Source organism: Lagopus leucura, unplaced genomic scaffold (assembly GCF_019238085.1).
Source record: "Lagopus leucura isolate 7727_CA_CO unplaced genomic scaffold, USGS_WTPT01 Super-Scaffold_73, whole genome shotgun sequence".
In the NCBI taxonomy this organism is placed as follows: Eukaryota; Metazoa; Chordata; class Aves; order Galliformes; family Phasianidae; genus Lagopus; species Lagopus leucura.
In genome coordinates, this window is record NW_024962252.1 from 51,279,569 (window position 1) to 51,306,442 (window position 26,874).

The 26,874-nt window shown below is 43.7% G+C and overlaps 1 protein-coding gene across 2 annotated transcripts in view; it reads right to left on the bottom strand.

Annotated features, from left to right (window-relative positions):
- HIVEP2 (HIVEP zinc finger 2) overlaps positions 1–6,082 on the bottom strand; it is a 126,119-nt gene extending 120,037 nt beyond the window's left edge. For both annotated transcript variants that reach the window (XM_042879488.1, XM_042879478.1), the window contains exon 1: positions 5,742–6,082. The gene's annotated coding sequence lies outside the window, so the exon portion shown is untranslated. The remainder of the gene's footprint in view (positions 1–5,741) is intronic.
- Positions 6,083–26,874: the final 20,792 nt, after the last annotated feature.

Genomic DNA, 26,874 nt, shown 5'->3' on the forward strand with positions numbered 1-26,874 from the left:
TCAGTCTCTGTTGAATACTGACTTTGGTCTAAACTAAATAGTTTTTGCTATAAACTAAATACTTCTTGCTCTAAACTAAATAGTGTCATGTCTTGTTGTCAAGGATGGGTAGCTCCAGTAATTATTCCATACTATTATTTCTTGACATACTACACGTGTTTTGTTTTAGTGCAAACCACAAATTGAAAATATATCAATACAGAGAAGGGGCCATTTCTCGAATTTAACAAAAAAGAACAATACACACTGTCAAACAAGACTAATTCTAATAACCCTGATCTGTCCTGTTAGCTTTTTTTTTTTTTTTAAAAAAAAAAAAAAAAAAAAAAACCATAAAGCTGCTTTCTGCCTAAGCACAGACACCGCTTTATGGAAAAACTGTTCATTAAATAATCTTATTTCAACAGAATTAAACATTCTGCTCTATTACATTCTCCGAGATGATATCATGTTCTACTACACGTAATTGGATATTTCTTTCAGCCTTTTAAATTGCTTATTAGAAAACATCCCGTATCACTGCTTCCTCACAAGCCACTCAAGAAGGAATGCACACCCAGGCTCCAGCAGCCCACCACCAAACCCAGCGCGGGAAATTTCCAGGCACGCCACCAGAGTCCAGGGAGGATGAGGTTAGCCCGGTCAGCCCAGGGGCAACACCAGCCCTCCGCAGCCAAAAACAGGTCCAACATTCACTATAAGTTGCAGAAAATAATCTGTTATTGCTCTTGTTTATTTTTTTCTGCTTTGGTATTTTGTGAGGGTTTTCTTACAAAGAGGATCAAAATATTTTAATGCATTACCTTTAAATGCCATCTGACTTTCTAATTTCAATTCCCCTTGACTCCTCTAGTTTTTACCTTTCTACTGAACTGAGCTACACATGCAAATAATCTATCTGCTCTCCTTCATACAGAATTTACTATAAACCACTGTTTAAAAATTAAGCTTTCTGTAGCAATCAAACATGGAGTTTCTCTTTTACAACACAAGAGCCACAAAAACATAACTTTTAATAATTACCATACATCCTTTTTTTACCTCTTCACGGCTTCCATAAATGAGAGATTTCAGTCAGAGTTGCAGGAGTTTATTACAGCTTAGTGAAGCTGCAACAAAGTGAACTTATATTCTTAATATGTGTGGTTTTTTTTTCCTGCAGGCAGAAATTTCTTTCATATTGGAGTGGCAATTTTCAGACTTGATAAGTGTATTAGAAGAGAACCATCGAACACAAGTAAAAATGAAATAAAAACCAAAGCCCACAACAAAATTATTTTCTGTTACACAAATTGAGGTGCAACAAATCAAATCCATGTGTGCATCAAGTGGCCATAAACACCTTGCCAACTACTTTTGTACAATATTTACAGTTTTTACACCAGTTTCAGAAGTTTTACAGTTTTCCTATTGAGAGCTGAACTACTTTGATAGGGGCAGAATGTGAATAGACACTCAGAAAAAAATGATAAAAATCACCACACAAGCTCATCATACCAGCACAATCAAACGCTGGGGGAACTTCTATCAGATAATTACAACCACACTGTTGCAATGTAGAACTTCAAGACTACCATCAAATTTTCTGGAGCACAAGCCCTGAGATTCCTGTCCAAAGAAAGAGGGGAAAAAAAAAACCAAACAGCATGTATAGGTTTTGGCTTACTCACACAAACACCTTTGCTGGCAATCACAGCAATCAGTGACAAAGGCAAAGGCAGCATTCAATTTCAAGAAAGCAGTAAAAGAGGCAGGCCTAGGGCAGGAGGAGCAAATACGGAAACACAGGCAATGCTGTGAGCATAAACAGTTGTGGTCCACATTCAACTGTTATTACTCTGGTTTACTGTTTTACAGGTGTACAAATGCGCCCAAAAGGCAAACAAAAATAAGCACCCAGAATGCACAAAACTTCCTCACATGAGGTAACTCCTATCCAGACTGTATTAATCATAGTGAGAAATTAATCACGAGAAAATAAGAAACAAGCAAAGAGACTTTTAATTTGACAGGCAGCGTTACACATGACACTTTTACGTCCTCTGACTATTTCACATCAGGGATTTGGAAACAGCACATCAGACTGCTCCTGCAGCCCAAGCCCTCTCATCTCTCTGCCACGTCCATAGCTTAATGAGAAAGATTCTGAGGAAGAATCTTACTAGGGACATCCCACTGCTAATGAGTGGTTAGTTAATGTCAATTGTTTCACTTACAAGCAAAGCTCATTATTCTAAAACCAGAAGTATGTGGTGCCTCTTGTTTGCCACTTGAGCAAAGAACCCAAGGAGTGGATGTTCCCAGAGGCTCACACAGCCTTTACGCTGACTGACGACTTCTCAAAGTCCAAGGAGAGGCTCGCCAGTCAGATACAATGGAAACACTTCCAACCCTTCCACCTACAAAGGATTTCTGCCTTCAGGATGTCAGACAAGTGCTAATTTCACTTAAGAAAAAATGCAGCCCCAATGAATTGCTTTTTAATATTTCCTGCTGAAATAGAACTGCTGTTGCAAAGTCTTCCTACAGAGAGAAACAAAACCGTACAAAGCTGCTATTTCCTAATAAAACAGCACAGACAGCTTGAAACTGACATTCTTATGTGATAATTCTGTGCTACTTTAATTAAAAGCAGCATCCAAAGTACTGATTGAAGCATACCAGTGCAAAACACTGTTCTCCATTTTCTATCTAGCTTGCATCTCCCCTCACAATTTCTTTGCTTCTTCAGGAACTGCCAGACAGTTCCTCCTACTGACAAAAGGGGAGTTACATTACAGTAGAAAACCAAGTAATTTCAAAAATAGCTGTTCTAATCCATAACACACTGCTTCAGACACGCAGCTTATGAAATCTGTTGAGAAAGCTGTCTCTTTAAATAAAATAATTTTTAAAGCAGTTCCCCATAACTTATTGGACTTTTCAAAAAGCAAAGGTACACAACCTGCACATACAGCACATTTGTTGGGCTCCCAAGAGGATCAGCAATTAACACTCCCTGAAGACTGGGACCCATCACACCTCCTGCTGGGATGACTGATGGTTTATAAGCAGGTGCTCTCAGGTTCAAACATCTCTTCTCCATTGACCAAGGCAAGACAAGTAAAGCACTATCCCCTCATCACAACACGAGGAACCAGCCCTTGTGGGACCCAGCTTAAAGTACGAGCAAAGGCAGCTGGAGAAAGCCAGAGCTCCACTCTGATGGTAGAACCTGGAATTGTGACACACAGAACCAAGTGAGAATGATCTGGAGGAGCTAAACCCACCTGCAGAGCTGGATGCAGCATGATCAGTGCAGCCAACCACAGCACGCTACAAAACCACACCGTGCTGAAATGCAAAGATAGCTTGCTAGTATTTTACAACACCTGACAAGCCACATAACCGACCTTCCCACCTACAGCAACACGCAAACAGCAAGCATTGCCCTCCTGGATGGGACGTGTTGCAGTATTAGCTAAGTTAATCCCCTGCACACAACACACGGCTCCCTATTCCCCTTACCTGCCAGTAACAGTAATTCCCTTGCTGATGGCTTGAAAGCGATGAGAAGAAGGCCATGCAAAATGGTACTCATTACTTTCATTTCTGTGTAAACTTAGTTCAGAAAAACAGCAACCTGAATAAACACTGACATCTCAGGCTTAAAAAGCTTCCAGCTCTATTACAAAGTTTGTCCCCATAACCGATGGCCAGCTGTATCACAGTTAAAAGCCCAAAGAATGGCCTTGTGGGGGTGCTCCCACACAAACCAAACACGATGCGCTGCCAAGGGCTCAGGCAGACACATGTACCATTATTCAGCAAGGACCACATGAATTCATATGGCTCTCTGTTTTGTCTTCATAGTAACAAGAAGGTTTGTAAACAGATCTCACATATGAGGCAATCAGTCACTCGAGAATCTAAAAATCTGCCTGCAAATGGCCGATCTGTACTGCCATAGCCTTTGGGTGCACAGTTAAAGGTCTCCTGCACGGGTGCCTTGCGGCAGGAGCTGCTCCTTCTGCTCCCAGCACAGCAGCGACGCTGCCACTACTGCAGCGGGATGCAGACCTGGAGCAGTGCTGTATGCTGCAAACCTTCAACACTGGATTGCTCTATCAACAAAAGTGATGGCAGCATGTTGGTTTGTCCCACGCTGCCCTGTTGCTGTCCTTTGCATGGCTGACAATCACAGCAGCCTTAAATGCACTTAGCAGAGACGGCAGTGACTTTGAAAGGCTCACGTGGGAAAATGCCTCCCAGCCTCATCTAGACAGCAAACGCTTTTTGGAAGATGAGGCAAAGCAAAAAAGGAAATCTCACATAATCCATACCTAAAGATTCAGAAGCATCTGCTAACTGGAAGGGTAAGGCAAGATTCCACTGTTAATGAACACAACCTCCCGGTTACCGAGTGCTCACGCCAGCACGTCCACAGGCTGCAAACTCGGCGCTCCTATCGGTAGGGACAGACGCGCTGCTCGAGCCTGGCCGCTATCACCTTCACGGCCAAAGCACGGCGGGCTCCATGCCGGCACCCCCCAACCTGGGGCGGCCTGGGGCCAGCAGCTCCCTCAGCTCCCGCAGCCCGACAGCCGGCGCTCCGCCACAGCGGTCCGCAGCGCGGGTGCGGGAGAAGCGAACAAATTAAGGAGCAGATAGAGCGGTACCCTCAGCTGAGAGGGCACACGGGGTGCTCCGTGCCCGGTAACGTTCGAGCAAGGTCAGGGTTACTGCAAAGTTTGCTCCATTTCAGTAGGAGAGAAGGAAAATTACCCGGCTACACATTTCCACTGACTCTACTGCTATCAGTTTGATTTTGAAAACTGCCTAAGAATTACTACAATAGTGACAATTTAAAAAGTCCTTTAATATTTGAACAGAAGTTTAATTTCTACCTTTTCCATATTAAGGAAAAAAAAAAAAAAAAACCCAAAACCCACGTATCAAAACAACGTTTGCTCATCACCGCCGACTAACGCGAAAAACAGAGTTCCCTTTCTGGGAAACGGAACGCGGAGCGCCGTTATCGCGGGGCGACAAGGCGGACTCCCCCCGCACGGCCCGGCCCGGGGTTCCCCGGCCTCCGCCGCCCCGCCCCGCCGGGGCCCGCCACCGCCTCCCGGGAGCGCGGCGCGAGGTGGCCGCGCCGGGCGCGGACGTGCCGCTTACATAACCGCCGCCGGTCGCTCCGGTTACATAAGGGCTCGCGCCCCCGGCAGCCCCCGCGCCGCCGGCCACCTCCCGCCGCCGCTCCCCGGAGGGAGCCCCGCGGGCGGGCCCCGGCCGAGCCCCTCGTTAACCCCCTTCCTGTAGCGTTCACACGTCATGGAACATTCCCGGAACGGGCCAACGTCCCACCCACTTCGGGGAACGGCCGCCGAGGCGCAGCGCGCGCACACGCGGCCCGGCGTCCCCGCACCCCCGCCCGGACCCCCCTGCGGCCACCGCCGCCGTCGCCGCGCCGGGTGGCCCCGGGAGCCACCGCGAGGAGAGCGCGGCCCCCCCGCCGCCCGCCGGTGACCATGCCCCTTCCCCGCCGCGGGAGGGCATTACGCAAGGCGCTGCCCTCATCTGCATACGGTCGCCGGGTATTCCCCGCGCCGCTCGCGGCGTGACGCCCGCGCCCCCCAGCCGCCCCGCCGCACCGAGGCGGCACCCCGCCGGCCCCGGCCCCGCCGCCGAGCCCCGGCCCCGCGCCGTCCCCCGCTGTCATCCGGACGGGGGGCGGCTGCGGCAGCGCTGCCGCTCACCTGGCGAGTGGCCGCGGAGAGCCCTCCCGGTGCCCTTTTGCTGCCGCCGCTCCCGCCGGGCGCTCTCGTCGCTCCGCGCTGGAGTGAGGTGGCCGGCGGCGTTGCTTTATATAAAGACAGACAGCGGTATTCCAACAGCCAAAGGGGCGTCTGTTTCACGTATTTATCTTAAGGTAGATCATCGCTCTCCCTCCGCTCGGCAGAGACCGGCATCGGCGAGGCGGCGGGCGGGCGGGCGGAAGGGAGAGAGAGAGGGAGGGAGGGAGAGAGAGAGGGAGGGAGGGAGCCGCGCTCCGCAGCCGCTCGGCCGGGCTATTCCTGGCAGCGCTTCCCAGCGCACAAGTTGCAGGGCGGCGAGCGCGGGGAGCGCGCCGCGCGTGACGTCACCGGGTCCCCCCGCGCGCCGGCGGGGAGCGAGCGGGGCGCGAGCGGCAGCGCCCGGCCACGGGGTGATGGGCGCCGCCCGCGCGCGTGTGCGTGTGTGTGCGCGAGGCGGCGGGAGGCGGCGCGGGGAGAGGGAGAGGTGCGCCGGGAGGGCGTGGGGGGGGCAGGGGGCCGGGCCTGGGCCGCTCCCCCTCCCCCTCCCCGCGGAGGGAACTCCCAGGAGAGCCGGTCCCGGCTTGCCATGCACGGGGACTGCGCGTCCTCCGGCCCGAGAATTTCCTCGGAGGACGTGGGAGTCTCCTTCCCCCGCTCTCCTCCTTCCCTGCGCGCCGCCCCCCGGGCTCTCGCCTGTTCGGGATCACGTTATCTGTCGGGAAGCGGAACACAGCGCCGGGGCTGACGCTGCCCCGGCGGCCGACCCTCACTCGCCCCCGACGCGCGGGGGCACGGCGCTGCCACGGCCCCAGAGCCGCGGGCCCTTCCTAACGGCCGCCGCCCTGTCAGCTGCCCTCGTGGTACGGGGGGGGGCCGCTGCCTCAGCCTGCTGACGGCCGCCGGGGCTCGCGCCCCCACAGTCGCCCCCCCAACATGCCGCCGCTTCTCACGGGGCCGCCCGCAGCCAATGAACGCCCGCAACGTCGGGCGGCCGCCGCGGGGCGGGGCGAGCCGGGGCCGCGCTCCCTCCGCAGTCCCCCCCCTCCGCCGGCGCCGGGAGCGGAGCGGCCGCAGGGGAATCCCCACCGGCGGGGCGGGGCCGCAGTGCCGTGCCGAGGGCGGTGGGGCTCTTCGCGGCACGGGCGCGAGCAAATGTCTCTACACGGCTCCCAGCCCCTGGGGGCTGCGGACCCTCCAGCGGAGAGTCCCGGGGCACCGCCGCGCTCCGTGCCGGGGTCGGGCACCGCCGGGCCGCGCTGCCACAGGGCGAGGTCCTCCTTTACAACGGCTGGTGGCTGTTAGGTGCAGGGCTCGCACCCGCGGGCACCTGGGTGGTGAGGGGGCGAACCCGAAGCCTGTCAGCGCGCCCGCCTGTGTTCCCTTGGTTTCTCGTGCGACGCTGCTATTGCTGACACCGAGCGCTGCCCGACAGCTACTCTGTCTGACCTTGGGCTCGCAGCCTATTTGATGCGGTGTCGGGTGAAATCAGGGGCAGGCAACGGTGCCGGGGGCTGCTCTGAATGGAGGCTCTCCCGCCCTACTGGGCGGCCGCGAGCTCTTGAACCTCTTACTTCACCCCGTTCAATACGCCAGCGCCGTTTGGTTCTCCCGTGCTGCTCTCGCAAGACGTGACCAGCTCACGCACAGCAACACTCAGCGTCCAGAGTCACATTAAAGAAAGCGTTTATCAGACACTGTCCTGAAAGCAAAGTAGAAAATGCTCTCTCAGTGACAGCTTTTCAAAATAAGGGCCTTTTTCCCATTACGTTAGTTAACCTCAGCACGATTCCCTATGTGCCCCCTACTACGTTCTCTTCCTCAGCACGGCAGCATCCAAGCCGGAGCCTCCTCCGTCCCCACCGCTCCACCACGACCGCAGCAGGCGCTTCTCCCGGGGCAGAGGCCATAGCTGCAGAGAAAGCGCCGGCCGCGACCCGCAGCAGGTGGGACAGCCTTCCTCAGCTCCTGCCAGCAGCTCCGTGGAGAGGCAGCAGCTGTCCGAATCACTTTCTCGCGCCTGGATGTGGCAACAACGTAGCTTAATAAGGATGCCTTTGCACCATCCCGTCTGTTTCCTCCTAGTTTGTTGGTTGCTTGCTTTTTTTTTTTTTTTTTTTCCCCTTTACGTTTACACCCAACAAACCTATCGCTCTACAGTGACAACTAAGGGAGTTTTCAGGTGTGAGATTTGTGAGATTTACAGCTGTTATTTAAGGACATATTTTGTGGATTTATCAGAAAAAAGTCATCGTTGCTGCTGGGAAAGCGCCTTGGCCGCCACAGCCACTGCTGGTAGCAAATGCAATAAAGAACCACAGTATTCAGCAGCGATGTTCGCAGTTTATTAAACACTATAAATTATTCTGAAAACTTGGTCTGATCTCAGAACATACAGAATCCATCAGTTCTGTAAATGGTGCTGCTCCCTAAGCAGATAATAGAAAACATTACATAACTTTTCTACAAGTTTCAGCTTTCCTAGTTGAGTTGAAATGTCAAATCACCATTCCCAAAATAGCCAACAATTTGAAAGGAATTCATTCTGTTTTCCTTTGGGAAAAAAAATCACTTGGTCCCTAAGCTGGGACCTGCAAAGCTCTTACCCATCTCTTCACAGAGTTATTACCGATAGCCCCTCCAGAGGACTCTTCCCACACCTAGGGGGGTTGGTGCCATCCATCAGGAAACAGTCAGGAGGGGCTGATTGGAGGAGTGCTCCCTGTCCCCTCCACAGGGGCTGCAGCACTGCGCCCTGGGGCTGGGGGAGGTGGGAGACAGAGCCCATAGGGCTGCACAGCCTCCTGGTTTGCTCTGGATAGTGAATGCATCAGAAAGTCAGCCTGCACAGCAGCATTTCTCCCACTAACTGCGTGGACTTTTATTTTCAGAGGTATTTACCTTCTGCTGACCCCTCTGGGACAGATAACCAGCAGCCATGAGTTTCACATATCAGTCATTCAATACCATAAAGCACATTTCCAGCCACAGTGCTCCACCTTCCCACTTGAGCACTTTGCTTTCATGTTGCTCAATTGCCCTCCCACCCTCTGAGAAAAGGCGCTGCTGGGTCACCCTCCCAGCACCTCCATGGGTGTTGTATGACGCAGGGCTGTCACATCTTGTTTATCTGCCCTCCTGTGCAAACAGGAGCAATCTTTCCTCACAGGGAGTGTGCCTGGGACTCCTCCACAGAGCACAAAGGAGTTCCCGTGAAGCATTTATCTGCAACAGCTTTGAGCTTCCACAGCACCAAATGGTGGGAGGGAGCCCAGGCCAGTGTGGTTGGCTCGAGTCAGTCACTGTGCAGATAACTCTGGCCAAGGGCCAGAAGGAAGGAGAGTATTATTTGCCTGGTAGTGAACAAATGGATCTATTTCCTGAAAGAAAAATATATTTTTTTTCTGCTATATTGAACATTCCCCCTCAGAACAGTGGTTTTCTGCACCAAAAGCATTTCCAGATGCAGAATGAGCATACTGTGTGTGATCATCAGCAGCTTGATAATAACATGTCATCACCTGACCCTGCAACAGGGAAAGAACGAAAAAGACCGAATTGTCTGAAATTACGTCCCTTTGTGGGAATATTTTTTAAAGCTTATGAATTCTGGGAAAGGAGTCTTAAATAAAACATGATGATTTTTAACCACTTCCATTTTTCACAGCTACTTAGCAAGCCGAGTAAGAAAACATACAGTGTTGACCAGAAACTCAGCCAAGTGACTGCATGCACTTCTAACGTGAGATAAACAAACCCTGAAAGCACTACAGCCAGACTTCCCTTGATCATTCTCGTTAATATCACAACCCAATTAGGGTTCTGAGAGACCCTCACTTTTAGACACTTGTGGAAAATATTTTGCCTTTCTAACAAGCAGTGATCTCAGCACTTGATACTGCTGGTTATTTCTCCTTGGAGGAAAAGTAATAGCTCCCACCTACTTTGTATACTGCACTCAGTGGTGTGTTCACCCCACCCTTCCTGCTGCCCCACTTTTTCTAGGAACAGCTGAAGTAAGAGCCTGCCAAAGGCACAGCATGATTTAGCAACTTTTGAGTTATATATAGCTGAATAATTAAGTGCCTTTATTTTCTAAAAACTTACCTCTTTGTATTCCCATTAGGCCCGATAGACTTTCACTTAGCATGCTCCTCAAATAGGTGACTTTCAGTGTTGCATCATCTCTCAACCCAAAGAAAGCACGGGTGCTCCCATGTATGGAGAATTTCTTTATGGGCTGGGGAGGGACAGAGAGGCACTCTGCTCTGTGTCCCAGGACACTCCCACAGGCCCCAGCACCCCACAGTACCTTTGCTCACAGCTGATCCAGAGCAAAGCGTGCCACCTGCTGAAGGACTTGGCCACCTCCTGTTGGATAGGGCTTCCTGCGGTTTCTTTCCCTTTCCTCAACTTAGCAGGCCTTCACACAAGGATTTTAATAAGGAATTACACAGAACCACAGGACTGTAGGAGTTGGAAGGGATCTCTAGAGATCATCAAGTCCAATCTCTCTTGCTAAAGCAGGTTTCCTACAGTAGGTTGCGTGGCAAAGCATCCAGGTGGGTCGTGAATGTCTCCAGAAAGGGAAACTCCACAACTAATCATGAGGAATTAGTTTTATCAGCAGTTGGAAGGCTATGAAGATGCACATGAGGAAACATCATCCAGGCTAGTTCCATCTAACTGATGTGTAAGCAAGGCAATTTGAGATCGGAATAAATCCTCAGTCTGAAAACACATACAAGCCTTACTCCAACATTGCCACTTTTGTGGGATAAATATCAAGAATTGAACCTATACCTTTAAGATAGCTTAGACTTTGGGGCTAATCTGTACAACAAGTAGACATGTTGTTGTACTGACACCACGGCCCTTACTGTGTAGGTATTAGTGGGACTTTAACAAATGAGCAAACAGCTTCCTCCAGTCAGATAGCAGCTCCTTTTGGTAGCACTCCCTCCAGTCAGTCATTTGGTTGAACAAGCTCAAAAACAATTTTACAGTCATTGCCACGACTTGTTCGACACACCTAGATGGTGTCCTCTAGTTCACTGGCTCTTGTCATTAAGTTCTCCATGTAGTGTAATGCATCGCTTTCAGAGCATAACTGAAATGTCAAAAAAGTTGAAACATTGATCAGTGTTGTTTCATCTGTATTGTGGTGGCAGATCATAAATTAGTATTTTAACAAGACAATGATTTTTATTAAAACCTGTGGGACTGGAAACTGAAAAGCTAGTTATGAGAGCCTTTCATTTTCCAGTCTGATTTAAATTCTTCTCATGTATGCACAGTACATGATCACAACATCTAAAACTCTGATCCACTGAAATTAACAGTTAATGCATGTCTTTGAAGCTTATCATGCATCTGTATCGGGCTTGTTCATTCCTAAGAAATCTCATTCTCAAAAATTCTCATGAAAAAAAATAATTAAAACTTCAGTTGAAAAGTAAAAAATGAAATAAAATGTTTTAAAACTAAAATCTTAATGTATGCACAATTTGAGACAAGTAACAGCTTGAAGTGTTTCTATCAGTTCTACCATATGTAGTCTTAACTACCCCTTCATATGGCATATTAAAATCTCTGTGATACCCAAAAGCATGCTTCTCAAGGTTTCACACAGGTGCAAGAAACAAAGGAAGTAAATCTCAGACCAAGGAAAAATCAGGGAATTGAAGGGATCCCTCTAGAGGTCAATAATCCAGCTCCCCTGTGATGAACAGAGACACCTACAGGTAGATTAGGTTGCTTAGAGCCCCTTCAGACTGACCTTGAATGTCTCCAGGAAAAGGCATCCACCACCTCTTTGGGCAGCCTCTGCCAGTGCCTCAGTAAATCTAACTCTAAATATGCCATCAGAGTCAGAATATCCACACTAGCTATCAGTGACCAGAAATGGTCTAGGAGTCACTGTGGGCAGTACTGCAAGAATGTCACTGCAGTGTTCAGATGTGGCCAAGAGGACAGATCAGTTATTAGGAGACAGATAGGGGAAGGACATAAAAGCTGCAGCATTGCATGAAGCCATAAAAGCTGCAGCACTGCATGAAGCCATGATGGCACATTTTTTTACAAGGAAAGGCTGTGGTGGAATTAGAGCAGAGTGAGAAGGAAAACCTAGAGTGGCTTCCCAACAGGACTGAACAAACCAAACCATCCCCAGACTGGAAGGAAGGTGCAGATGGGGAGCAAGAAAAGCACTGTGCCTGTGCCTACCTTGAGCTCCCAAGGCATGCCTCTAATGGAGCTTTTCAGGACCACAAAACAGTGGCCATCCTTTGGTGGCATCTAATCAATTATTATTAGTCACGAGGAGAGCATGAGCCGGAACTGAGCATGCACTGACACTCAGCCTGACAACCAGCAGTGTGCCCTGCCCTGCTCCAAAAGAAGGACCAGACAGATGATTTGGAAGAGGCAAACAATAAATTACATTTTCTACTTTAAAAACCCAAGTATATTGAAAGACTTCTAGCAAGATACTGATTTGTCATGATGTAGCCAACCCTAATAGCAAAAAGATCAATATAAGCTCTATTTTCAGAATGCTTATAAATGTGAAATATCAAGGTGGGAAACTTTGTATGAAGTTTGTATTTTTTGAACTTGTAATATTTTTTCAGACATTGTCACTCCAATTAGCTGGTCAACATATGTTTTGCATTTTAGAATCCACATAGCACTCATCTGTAATAAAGAGATATGAAAAGAATATGAGTCATCAGTCATATTCAGGAAACATGTTTCTGAAAAATTAATACATGACCAGTTGCCAGTAAGTAGCAATCTGCTACTTATACAAATAAAGTATGTTATAGAGCTACGTATTTTAATGATAGTCTTTAAATGTTAAAATTGCTGTAAACTGTAATGGAAACAACATTTCTCTAATGGAATACTTAATCTTACTTAAGACCCACTGAAGACAGCATAACGATTCCTACATCAATGGGAGCTGGATAAAATTGCATAGCTGGTATTGCACAATAAAGCATGAAGCAAAGCTGTGATGTAAAGGTATTCTTATTGCTAAGTGCAGGAACAAAGCAAGTGATTTTGGTGATGCTCTCTTGGGCTTGAGGTTAAACAAATGCTTAAGTGTTATGGACTTCACAATCCTCTGCCCTCCATCCTTTCTCATAGACAGTGACATTTCATACACACCTCTGGGAGAAGTGCAAGCGAGCCCAAAGCAGTACACTTAATAAAAGGTTTCCTTTCTCCAACTACTAATATGAGTATACACGGTTTTCTTAGTTTTTGAGAATCACGTTAGTAGGCACTTCTAAATTAAAACGTCTGCATTCATTTACTGTTGCTGAGTAACAATTTTAATTGCGGTCTCAGGATAATTATGAAAAAAGACCGGAGATGGAAAAAAAAAAAAAAAAAGAAAAAAAAAAGAGTCATATTGTCTTTTTGGTCATTAAGGACATTCACTGACTGCTTAAAAAACATTTTTACCCTGAAGCTAAAAACTGTCATTGGCAATGTAATAAGAATATTCTGTTACGGAACAGCTGGGGATAGGCAATTGGTAGATACCAACACACAGAAATGGAAATTGACTCCTGGGCCTACAGCATCACCATCAGCGTTCCTGGCTCTCAGTCTGTTTTAGTAACCAAGAGATTACTGAATGAGCAAATTAAAAGTTCCATGACATCTTCATTTGAACTGTAATTATATTTCAATACTCCATAAACGTTTGAAGCGGTGGAGGAGTTAACAGCAGCTGTAAGCAATGGGCAGGGAAAACTCACTCACACCCATACAATAACTTACAAACCACTTTTTTGTCTTATGTTCTCTGCCCTAGGCATCTATAAAGGTCTGTTAAACAGCGTAGGTGAGATGCTTTTCTTTCAAAGTATCAAAATTACATCTTTGTGAAAAAAAGGATGTAAAAAAAATCCAAATATGTCTAAAGGCATTTCATGTTCCTGAATTGTAAATTAACACAGATGTTGGGCAAAAAAATAAAAAAATAAAAATAAATAAAAATAATTAAAAAAAAAATCTAGCTGGCAGATCTAGTGAAACAGTGGGAGGCACCATGGGGAAAAAAAAATCACTGTATCTGAAGATACAGCTTCAGACAAATGAAAGAAAGTAAGAGCAGAATACTTTTAACAGGGGAGACAATGGGCTATTTTGACAGTACATCAGCCTGATAGATTTGCCAGCCTTTGTCAGTGCTTATCCTCCATCATCATCCCAGTAGGACTTTGAAGATTATCCAGGCATTACCCCTTTCATTGAATATAGCAAGTTATTATCTGCATACACTGCACCATTCAGCTGAAGAGGAACATTTGTGGACAGCACAATACCTAAGTCCTAAGAAGACAGAAGGTTTCAAGTGTGGCTTCAGGGAACTGTTGTCAGAACAATCAAGAACAAGACCCTCCGATTCCTGAAATAGTTCAGTAAACAAACTGGGGAGATGTGACCAAAACTCAGAAGGCCTCACTCACACGATGCAAGACTTCATAGAATCAGAGAATTGTTAAGGTTGGAAAAGACCTCAAAGATCACTGAGCCCAACCGTCTGCCCATCTCCGCCATGCCCACTAACCATGTCTCTCAATGCCACATCCACACAGTTCTTGAATACCTCCAGGGACACTGACTCTACCACCTCCCTGGGCAGCCTGTGCCACTGCCTCACAACCCTCCCTATGTGAACAAGTTTTTCCTAATATCCAATTTGAACTTCCCCTGGCATAACTTAAGGCCATTACCTCTCATCCTATTACTGCTATGTGGGAGAAGAGGCCAACACCAACCTTGTTTCAACCTCCTTTCAAGTAGACTTGGAAACCCTTTGTTACCTTTCTGTCTCCTCAGGGCCACAGGAGCAGAGCAGCAGCCAGAAGCAGTGCACAAGCAGATGTTCTTTCATCACATAGGTCTCAATCCCAAGCTGATATGGACATCTGATTCCATGCCTGCAAATAACTGACTACCAAGCGGCCACTTGCTGTGGGCAGAGCTGCTGCTGTGCTCCAGCCCCGTTCTGTACAGTCAGGTGGAGACTGCCTCAGAGGACAGGATGGGCAGACAGAGTTAGAGGATGGCTGAAATATTCTGAGGGAAATGAAGTATGTAGTGACAGGGGTTGAAGAAACAGGATTATGCTGGATGGAAAGAGAAGAAACACTGAGAAGGAAATCATTTCAATTCAGGTAGCACTTAATAACATGCTTTAAGTTAAAGCACGTGATTCAGTAAGTTCATACTGATATTCTGTGCACCTCCAGTCAGGCATATATTTGGGCAACTTGCTGAGCCGATGCTCTGCAGCAAAGTTCCCAAGCTGCTCAGAGCGATGTCAGTTCACGGCGCTTCTGAGTGTTGACACTCGTCCTTTGTCTGCCCCTCCATGCTGTCCCAACACCTTCTCTGTGGGTGCTGGTACTGGGCAGGCTATGCTGACAGTGAGGACAGCTGCTCTTAGCACTGGCAGTGGGGCCTGCTCAGTGCAAGCAAGAGAGACTGGGGCAAAACCTTTTTTCCAGCATTATTAACGTGGCAGCAACACATCCAGCAATGGATGCAGCAACAGACCTGGACAGGACCTTTAGGCACTTGTCAGCCTCTACTCTGCGTGTCCTCATCTACCCTTTTCCTTTAGCAACTTGAAACAGAGATTTCAAGCTTATCTTGACTGAGGACGGCTAAATTTCTCAGCCTCCACAACCTTTTTCAGAAGCAGTTAAGTAAGCATCGTATCTCTACACAGACATGGTGTAAGAAACAGATCCAGCTACGTGACTGGAAATAAATAAAAAATAATAATTTGCATTTTCAGAACAAACATTTCTGATTTTTTTTCCCAAAGAAGTGTGTGACAGATGGTTTGAGTGAGGCATTCAGACACTACCAATTTCCTAGTGTTCTGTCAGCTACTTACAGTTTCTGTTGCACACATTAAACACTGAGAGCATTTTTCCCACTAAACTTCAAACTGGTTCTTTAATGCATAATAAAAATACCTCTCAGATGTCCCATATACACACCATTGTAATGACAGTGTTTGAATTATTAGTCTCCATCATTTGATGTACAGTGCACATATAGACACAGTTCATTACTCTGGGAGAGACAATAAAATAGCACTAAGCATTTAAAACCTATTAATCTGGATAGCACCGTTAGCATCAGCAATACTTCATTATTACTAAATTAAACTCATTATAAGTATCCTGAGTATCCAGTTAGGTTAGCAATAGACTGATTATCTAGCTATGTACATGAATGGCTTGATGGAATACATTGGGTATTGCTATACATTAATCTGACTGTTACTGTGCCGTTATCTATGACTCTGATAAATTATCTTTCGTAACATGCAAAACAGCTAAACAATTTATGAAAGAATATTTAGAATGTTTTTATAGGCTACATGACTGATGTTTTCTTCCTCTTCCCTTGAGGGGCTAAAAGATATTTTCCATCAACTCAGTCAAATAATCCTTGGTCACTATGAAACTTAACTACGTATTTTTTGCCTTCAGATTTTATCAGACTTAGATTAAAGAAAACAGCAAGGAAGGCCAAACATAAAATATTTGAAGCAGCAGAAGCTGAGCTGCCAAGGGCATCTCACTTATCCCATCAGGTCAGAGCACTGCTAGGGCTGGCTGGACCTTGAGCTGTGACTCAAAAGACACCAGGTATTTAGAAGGGACGGAGTGAAGTTGGAGATATATAAGGGAAAATTTTAAGAATAAAGGTAGCTGTTATTAACTAAGTAACTGAAACATCTTTTTTTTTTTATCTTTCTAAGGACACAGACATGAATGTTGTACCAGTTAACTGATTCAACTATTCGAAAAGCCTGTTTTTTCTCATCAGTCCTACATGTGCAAAGTAGTGCGTATATGTGCATGCAATGCATACTAAAGTGTAGCATTCGGCTAAAAGTCAACTCCAGGAAGACAAGCCCTGAAGATCTTGCCAGTGGAAGCTGTCTCTTTATTGTGGCTGTAGTGTGACTGCTTCAAAAAAGATTAATTTTTTATTCTCCCAGGCCTTATGTAAGAGCAGAGAAACAGTCCTTTTCTACAGATGGGAAACTGAAGTTAAAAGATTATGACTTCACTTTGTGCTGGCAGGCAAGAAAATGAGGAGGAGCAGACCTCCCTGCTTCTTTCTGTGACCTTCCATGGGAAGCGGCTGCAATTTCTTCCCTTTTGGTTCATTTCCACCACACAGGTTTTGATGGGTTTTGTATACAGAACAGCAAGTGGGGTCAAGGACTTGATTCTATTCATCAAGAGTCAGACGTCAAAAGCAAGCAGTCTCTCATTGTCAGCAACTGCCTCCCATAAATGGAGGCAGCATATATGTACAGATATACAAACAACTCTTTCCCAGTGCTCTTCCTGAAGCAGTACAGCTGGGCTTTCACAGTAGCAAAGATGGCACATGCTACTTGTTTACCAGAGAGGGGAAATTTCTATGGCTGTCCTGGGGCTTTACTCAAGGCATCAGAGAAGAATGTGGCAGAATCAGTGCCAAATGGACCTGGTCCTCAGTGCTAGCCTGATATCTTACCCACAGACAAGAGCACAGGCAAGGAGCCAGATCATACACCCAGAGCCCCAGGAGATCCAGAGCCCACCAGGTAAACTAAGTGGAAGCAGCAGGCTGGCATGGGAAGGGACGGACAGTGCCTTTGTCATTTGCCAAGTGCTCTTAATTTTCTGGTATCAGCCACTTGGTATTCAGTGCAGGTTTCTTAAGGCTGTCGTGATTTATCTTTGAATTAAGAGTGTATGTGATTGGGTCTTTTCTGATGAACTGACAGGGCAAGAACTTTCACACAAGAATCAGATTAGTTGACAGTAAGGACACACAGTGGTTCTTGCTGTTGTTCCACTGAAATAACTTTGCTTTCCTGAATGCAATAGGAGAACGTACTGAGAAAAGCACTGAACGTAGCTCAGTGATATGAGACTGGCATGCTGGCATTAAGACATGCCCAGTACTTTACGTTGGCTTCTCACTGCTTTTTCCAAGGCTCAGCATTAATAATAATTCTTCTGAAAGTCAGATTGCTTTATGCAATTTTCCTGTGTGGAATGACTCAGTTGCTCAGTTCAAGAAAGAACGGATCTAATGAAGCCAGAAGCAAAATATACTGAACTTAAATCTTAGGGCATCTCTCAGCTTCACTTTTCTTTCTTTATGCATGGCTAAATGTATCTATTTTGAGGATGTAGCTATTACCCACAAAAAGAACAGATTAAATAAAAGCAGCCCCTTTTTCTGACAGTCCTTCGATGAAAGAGTTATTGTTGGTGAAACTGAACATACCAGCATTCCAACCTTTCCTGTGGAGGTTTTACTACAGCCAAACCCACTTGTGCCTTCACAGAGATTGTCTGTCTGTCAGCCATGCACACGGCACATGGAGCCCCATGCATTGCTTGGCCTAGATCCGGTCATAGCAACTGCCAGGAGCCTGTTCCATGGAGACCTCCATCAGTCATGGCAATGATGGGGCAGGGACCTTCTAGCCTCTCCAAACAGGTGGAGATTTTGCTGCCAGTACTAGAAAAAGCCCCAGTCATGTACATGGTCCAGTTAGTCCAGTCTATGTTTTCATGTGAAGGGAAGTTTTTTCTCTGGACAAGGAGGCTGATGTTATCAAAGGAGAAGACAGTGTTGAGAATCATTTCTGCAGCTATCTCTGATGACTCTTCTCAACCAAGGAAAAACATTATCGTTAATGGGAAATCACATCCTTACTTGCAGGTGGCCAATGTTACTAAACTGACTGGTGTCTTGCACGGGCGCGGGCTGGGATGGGGCGGGACGGGAAGGGAAGGGAAGGGAAGGGAAGGGAAGGGAAGGGAAGGAACCTCTTTTGCACTAGGAAGGTTTTTGATTTCTTACTGAGCTTTTTGTTTAAACCCTGCCTGCCAGTCTTTAGCCATAAACACTTGGAATTTTCTGATACTGCTGAGGAATAACATTCATCTGGCAAGTAATAATGATTTAATTTACAGTAAAAAAAAAAAAAAATCGCCCAATTTTTTTGGTTTAGTCCCAGTGGTATCACTTTGAAATCTTCCTCATTAACTTCAGTTTTAATTTCTAACATTCTTATATTAAAAGTCCTGCAAAATGCAAGTGCTGGCAAAAAGAAAAAAGAGACAGTTCTCTAACTAAAAGCCTTACAAAAAATGTAATTTTCCATTGTAGCCATAGCAAAGATGAATGGTTGTAGGAAGAAGATGTAACTCTTCTTCTGGAGTGAATACCTTATAGTGGCAATTTTCTCTGTGAGGAATTGAATCTGGAAGAACTGCTTCCGAGTAAGTGGAACTCAAAAGATGTATCACACTGGATCTCTATTTTCCTGTTATATATTTACAGTAACCTGATTGGTTCACAGCCTTAGCTCCTGGTAAAACTGAACTACACCTGTAAGCGCTGGAGACGTCTTGAAATCTCTGTCCATTCTGCAATGCTCTTGGCTCTGGTGTACTAGAACACAAACATCTACTGTGTTCTCTCTAGAGCTATTTTTCAAAGACTACTTTCTCTGCTAACCACCTTCCACATGCTCAGGAATCTTGCATGTGCCCATTCAGGGAGAAATCAGTTATATATGCCACGAATAAAGAATTCGGGAAAATGCATAATAGTCTTGAATTCATTTGTCAATATTTGCTCAAATGCTTGAATACTTTTAACTGAAAGTTGCTTTTGGGAAGCAGTGAGGATTGCAGAAATAATAATGTTTTTCCCTTCTCTTTTCTTCCCCTTTTTAAACTAGTAACTTAAGGATTAAAACTTTTACCCAAGATATGAGCAACACCAGTTCTTTACCTGAGAGAGTAACCCAAACACAAGGCTACAAAGTCATGGTCATATACAAATGAGGCAGAGTCAATTCAGACTAGCTCTCCCCTGTCTGCACGTCAGCCTTAATAGCTGAACTATGGGACAGCAGAATTTTCTACCATTGTTATTTTTTTCCTTTGCATAAAACAAACAGCCAAGTCAACAGCCAAGGTCACAAGAAACCTTCAGTTTTGTTTCAGAAATGAAACCTGAATGCTAACCATCATAGTAAGAGTGTTTTATTATTTATACAAAATATACCGTCACCAAAAATAATTTAAAGCAGACTTCCCCTCTAGCATATCCTCTAGCATGTTGGACAGAATCTTTTCTGCTCCTGGGAAGAACTGAACTTTTTCATATTCCTGGTGATTGCTTTAATCATTGGATTGTTTGGGGGAAAGTTCATCTTCCAGTTGGTTATGTCCTTCCTTACTTATGCTTTATTTTACCCATTTTTCCTACATTTTAATGAAAGTTCTTGTCCTAATTTGTCACTGTGCCCCATTTAATACATTGTCACAGGTCAAAGGCATCCAATTCACATAGAGCAACAACAGTCACATACTATCCCATTGGCAATGTTGATGTACATTGCTGTATCATACAGAAAATCATTGTTCACGCAGACTTTAGCGAGGCTGAAACTGTGTATTCTCCTGTTTCCTACATACATCCTCCTTCTTTCAGCCTTCTATTTTCTTACTTGCGGGATGCAGCCTTGAATTCTGCAGCATCTCAAGTTTGCTGATCGATCTTTGTGTCTGTGAAACTGCAAACTTTTTTCCTTATTTTCATGGTTTTGCCTCAAAATAGTTACAAAGACGTGTCAATGAGGTGTACTAGATGTTCTATAGGATGGCCTCAAATGCTCCACAAGAACATACGAATATTCTTATTTCAGACCAATGGACTACTTAGCCCAATATTATCTCTACAAATACGTCAGAAGGAGATACAATTTTGGGTGAGACAACAGATTCCAAAAGCCTAATATCTGCTCTGTGAAGTATTACTCCTAAAATACATTTTAAACTAAGGTTCTGCTAGCTTTATCGAATGTCTCTATTTTAGTGTTGTATTCTCTTTATGATTTAGATCATACATCCTTCAACCTTCTTCTTTCCTAAGTGAAAATTCCTAGGTTTTTTGGTCTCTTGTGAATCAGCCTAACTGAATTCCAATAACCGGTCCTACCTTTAGTGCTGAACATCACACCTGTTCATCTGCATAACCCTTTAACCAGCTTTCAGTCCATAAAAGAATATCTCCATGGGAGATTACATTTTTGTAATAACCACTGGTGTGGAATCAAAGAGCTTTTAAAAATTCGTAATCTTTTATTTCTCAAATATTCTTGTGCTTACTGGCTCCCCTCATAGAACTTCAGTAAGTTCTTCAAATGGCCTTTGCTTTTACAGAAGCTTTGTTGACTTCTTCTCAACAGATGATGTTTATCTGTGTGATCAGGTACCTTACTCCGTAAGATGCACTCTACTATCTCATCAGCCACTGGTCTGCAGTTTTCCAGACCTCTTTAAGAGGGCTTTTGGCAGGAAGAAGTCACACTGGCAATCAGGCACAGAGGCCTTTTTTATAATTTGTGAGGCACCTTGGCCAGTAATTCTTTCATTTCACATTCGAGTTCCTTCAAAATCTTGGTTGAATGCCCAATCTGTCCTGGTGACTTACTGATAGCTCATCTTTCTGTTTGTTTTAATTCATTTTAAAACCTTGTTCCTATATCTGAAGGAGAGGGGAACAGAGATTTCAATTAAATTGCCTTTGTCCTAGCCATTTGGCCAAAGCAGTAGAGATATGTTGAGATAGAAATACGTGAAAAGAAAAAAGGTTGACTGATTCTATCCAGCCATCCACAATAATCTGTATCGTGTTAAACCACGGGATGAGCAGTAATAGCAATCATGAAGGTAATAGTGAGACACCCTATGATCTGCACATCTGTCATATCAGTGCCAACCTATTTATGAGGTAATAAAAACAAGCTAAATTAAGAATGATCAGGGAACCCCATTCGCATTATTGAAGCATCATGCAGTAAGTGCAAGAGACAGGTGGCATAAGTGCTAAAACGAGGATAGAGAGTATGTGCTGCAGGGAATCAATCTACTGCATTAATGGCTAATGGCACACTCAGTGTTTATTCATTATTTATCACATAAATGAGTATGTACTGTCTAGACTGCAGAGGTGCTTTCATAACAGAGTGACACTGATTACTGAAAATTAAAAAATGAGAGCTGATCTTAATGAATTAATTGAGAATCAGCAAATAGTAACAAGCTGTACGTGGTATATCTATACAGCCTAAGAACAGCGTGCTGTTATGGTTTTTTATTGTTGTGTTGGTATCTAATGAAGATTGTTTTATCCAGATTTCAGAGTTTAGAGAATACTGCAAAACCTGGAAAAAAGGTAGAGGGCTTATGATGCAATTACTTCCTGCCACCATCACATTATTTCATTTGCATGCATGCTTTTATTTGCAGCTACTTTTTGTTCTGCTTTTATATTCTGCTCATTTATTTCTTTCCCTTCTGACTTGCTGGAACATCAGCGAATACTAAGAATATCTGCTCACACTGAGAGATGCTACTCAAAACACACTGTGTACCTGTTGTGGCACAGAGACTACACACTATGCATTGGCTTTAATATTTTAATGACACAAGAACACTGGCCTTGAATAGATAAGTTACAAAGCAATGACTTAATCATGTATCATTACCACTGGAAGCTAAGTCATTAAAGTAAGAAGAGGAATAGAATTTTCACCTCTGAAGGTGTATATTGGATGTTATATTTTTGTTATTGGATTGTTATATTTGGATGGTTAGTTGAATCAGAAAAATGTTTATAGGCTAATCATAATAAAAGTACAGGGTTATTTATGTAGGCTAATTTATTCATGAAGGAGAGAAAAAGTATAAGGAATAAGTGGAAAAAACACAGTACATAAGCATTCCTCTTACAGTAAGTATCCTAAAATGATGACTTCTGCATAAAGATAATACAGTTCACAGAGATTTATGTAGGCATGTAAAACTTATGCTAATTCTAAATGTCAGTTGTTTGCATTCCCCTGAAATACACCCTATCATTGTCACAAGCAAGTAACTCCCAGGAGAAGACACATCCTTATACTACAGTAAATAATGTTTTAACTAGCTGTGTTGGCCCAGGAAGAAGGAAGGGTGTGTACTTCATTCCTCTGAATCCAACATACCTTATTCAGTTCTACAACAGGCAGCATGCTGTTGTCATATAATGAATCCCTTAACAGGACAACAGACACATTTGGATGTTTTCAGTGACTAAGTGAAAAATATGAAAGTCCTCCAGCTTCTATCTGGAATGCTTGAAATTTTCAAAATCCCTCTCTCAAATTGTTGCTGTAAATGTTCACCATCATTTACTCTGATACAACGATATTTCTTTAATTAAGATAAATTAAGAAGTAAAAAATCAATCCAAAGTAAAAACACTCTCAAACTTTAGACCACGTAGGTCCAAAAAAATGTAAAGAGAAAGGACAGCTTTGTGACTAATCTAAACCACACAAAATTTAACTGAGTCTTTCAAGGATTTAGACTTGGTTCTGAATCTCAATGTACCACTTGGAGTGCTCATATATGATAAAGATGTTAGGTCATTGGCTACACAAATGCATGCAAGGCTTGAAGATGCTGGAAAACAGGCTTTTTTTTTTTTTTCCACAATGTCCACAACCAGAACCAGAATTTCTAGACATTCACATAAGCATTTGGGGGGGAAGAGTGGGGAAAGGGGGCAGACAAGAAGAAATCTTTGTATTTTTAATTACTGACTAGTCAGATGTATTACATGATATACTCCAAAAAGGCATCTAAAGGCTTCCAAAGGTATTCTATTTATCTCTGAGATTACTTCCAGAAGTGACATCCCAGTTCATCCTCTTCTTGTTTTATTTGATGACACTTTATCTGATAGTAATCATCATGCTAAGCCTTGTCATAATGCTCCTTTACATCTATTTAAACTGCTTGCTCTTCAAGGTGTATCTGTGAAGTATATACAAGTGTGTTCCTTCTGTAAACAGAAAGTGATGGCAAAGGAGCTTGCAGCTCATCCACATAGTTAGAATTTAAGATTTCGGTCAGGAGCTGTGGCAGCCAAATTTTTCTCAAGTATTTTTTCTCAAGTATTTCTCTGATATTAAGTATCAGTTTTTCCTTGCGAACACCCATTACACACCTCTCATTCCATTGTGTTCTCCGCAGCATTTTAAGAGCATTGTACAAGAGCCATCCAGAAATGCAAGGACTACAGTTACTTCATTCACTTGTAGAGAAATTCTCATGATGCAGCTGTCGCAAAATATTTTCATTTTTGATCCAGGAAAAGGGTAGTAAGAATCATAACGCAGAAAAAGGTGGTTGTGAGAGAGCTCAAAGTCATTCCTATGTATTCATTTATTCAGCGGTGTTTGTGGTGATTTATCTAAGAGATCAACTATGCAATACCATACAGCTGGTTTCTTTTTCTTCTGAAGGCTGGTCTAGATCTCTTGCTTCTCCCTTAATTTCTGCTTTCAGCATACTACCATTTTATCTTCCGCAGTTAATCTCAATTAAATGGCCACCAGAACAGAATAATACACAAAGCCAAACAAAGAGTGGAGAAAGTAATTTCCCAAAGCCCAATTTGTAACTCAGTTTTGGTACCACACCAATGTGTGTGTTTGTCTTCTTTCTCATTTATTGTGGTGGGATTTTTGTTTACTTGTCCTGTTACAAGTGTACTTTAAAAGAGGCTTTTATTTACAGAAATATAGACATATGACAAATTAGTAAATGTAGACAGAAGAGTATTCTGTAATTTCTTCCATATCCAGTGGCTTTGTGTGTCTAAGAACAAGATTTGAAAGGCAGCAGATAGAGTGTAGATGAGTGAAGGAAGTGACTTAATCCATCAGCACAGCCACGGACTGAACTAAAGAAGGGAGAAAGTAGGGGAAAAAAAGGCATCCCAGAGATGTGAAGACACCTTGCCCAAGATTTCTACTTGTTCAGGATATGAATCAGATTCAAACAAACATTGATGGTATGTAGAAGAGAAAGAAACAAAACATCATTATCCAGAAAAACCATCCCATGGATCCACATATAACAGTAAGTCATTGCAGTATGGGAGAGTTCTGGTAAAGTTAATCTGCTCACACAATCTCTGCTTTACTCACACATTCTGAGCTCCTGATCTGTCCATTAAAACATCCTCTTCATAAAAGTCGTCACTTCAAAAAATTAACTAACTTAACAGAGAAGATGATTGCAGCAAATTCTATTTGCTCATTTCTCCTTTATAGCAAGAAAGTTCATGGTCTTACAGGATAAAATGAAGTATCTGAGAGGATGAATGAATTTCCAGCTCCCCTCAAACTCTGTTCCATGTCACCTGGCTATCTTTGCTCCTTTTCTATTTCCCACTGTTATGTACAGATAATCATACACTGTAGAACACTCAGTATAAAATACGTTCAATTAGTAACTTCACTGCCAATCCTAAACCTAAATTTAAGACTAACTTAGCAATAATATTTCAGTCATCACAAAAACAGGTAGCTCCAGAAGTATTATTAACACACTGTTCTTTGGACCTCACACAGATGTAGTATTCTCAATTTTACTCCTTTTTTTAATCCATCATTCAATTTTTATCATTTATATCTGTGCAAAGTAAATTTCCCTATTTTAAGGAAATGAATAGGGAATGAAGAAATAAAAACTTGCCTATATTTTATTACTGGTATTAACAATGGGCTCAGTTCCAGCAGATAAGTGTGTTTACCAAGGATTTCAAGTTGAATCCTTCTCTAATAAGTGGGGTCATCACCTTAGTGATAGCTGACCCAAGTGAGGAACTATAGAATAAATACACACAGAAAATTTAAGAACATTTTAAAAACATTCCTCTGTCTTAGAAAAAAGTAAACATTTTATTTTCCAAAAACTGACTGTTGATTTTTAACTTGCAATGCTGCCAATAATTTCACTTATATCCACTGCAGTAACACTTAATTTTTGCATTTTTGCTTCTGTGGGTGTCACACTCCCACACACTCAAGTAAGCTTACCTTGGCACAGTTTGTACACTGCCTCAAATATTAGAAACTGCAGTATCAGGTGCATCGCCAAGAACACACTGTGATGAGGCAGCACTTACCAATTTCCTGTTAGTTCAAGCAAGCAGTACTACGTGTTATTCTTTGGAGGCAACTGCTTGTGGCATAATTCCTTGTAAACAACTTATTTCCATCTAAAGCAATTGCTTATGAAAAGGCAAAGGAGACTCAAAGGTCTAAAAACATCTCTGAGAGATCATTCACTCCTTTTTTTCTTTGATATTCACAAAATGCAATGCTGTTCAGAAATTCAAATATTGTTCCTTTAAAAAAGAAAGTAAAAAAATAGAAGAATAAAAGAAAAAGAAAAGAAAACAAACAAAAGCCCACAGCATAAGCATTCTCACATGCTAGCCTGTACAGAAAAGATTAGAACCTGGACTCCCACATGTTGCACTTTATTCTGTCAGTGACAAATAGCAAAAACATCATGTTATGCATTTCATGCTAGAAACTGGATAGAAAACCCATCCTTTCAGTTGTTTTTCCACTCAGTTCTGTGGCATATTTTGCAGGCATCTTGCTTTCTGCCCCCCATAGCATGCAATGTTTCCTAACATCTCCCATCCCAGGTACACCAGTGATTCTGACTCTTTTCTTTCTCAACCTGTTTCCCACCTCTGTTGAGGGACAAGTACGATCCATCTCAAACTCTCACTTTCAAACTAACTTATCATGTGTGACTTTCACAAATTCAGTTGAGGCATTTTTGCTATTTATATACAAACAAATATTTAAACATCAGGACCTGATAAAGACGACTGGCACCAAATGTCACATTTTACATGCTTATAGTCTACTTCACTATGATTTAGGTATTTAATAAAAATCCTGAAATGCTAAGTATTTGCAAAATACTATGAAGTTGCATTCATACAACAATGTAAGGAGTACATTAGTAAATTACTCATTTTTACTTTGATGAAAAAAATGAAGTGCAGATCTCACAGGAGAATAAAATTCACTGCAAACCCAATTCAGCCATAGTCACAAAAGATTTTGCCACCTGTGTCTCAACAGACAAGGATTATAAGCTCTGCAGTAGCA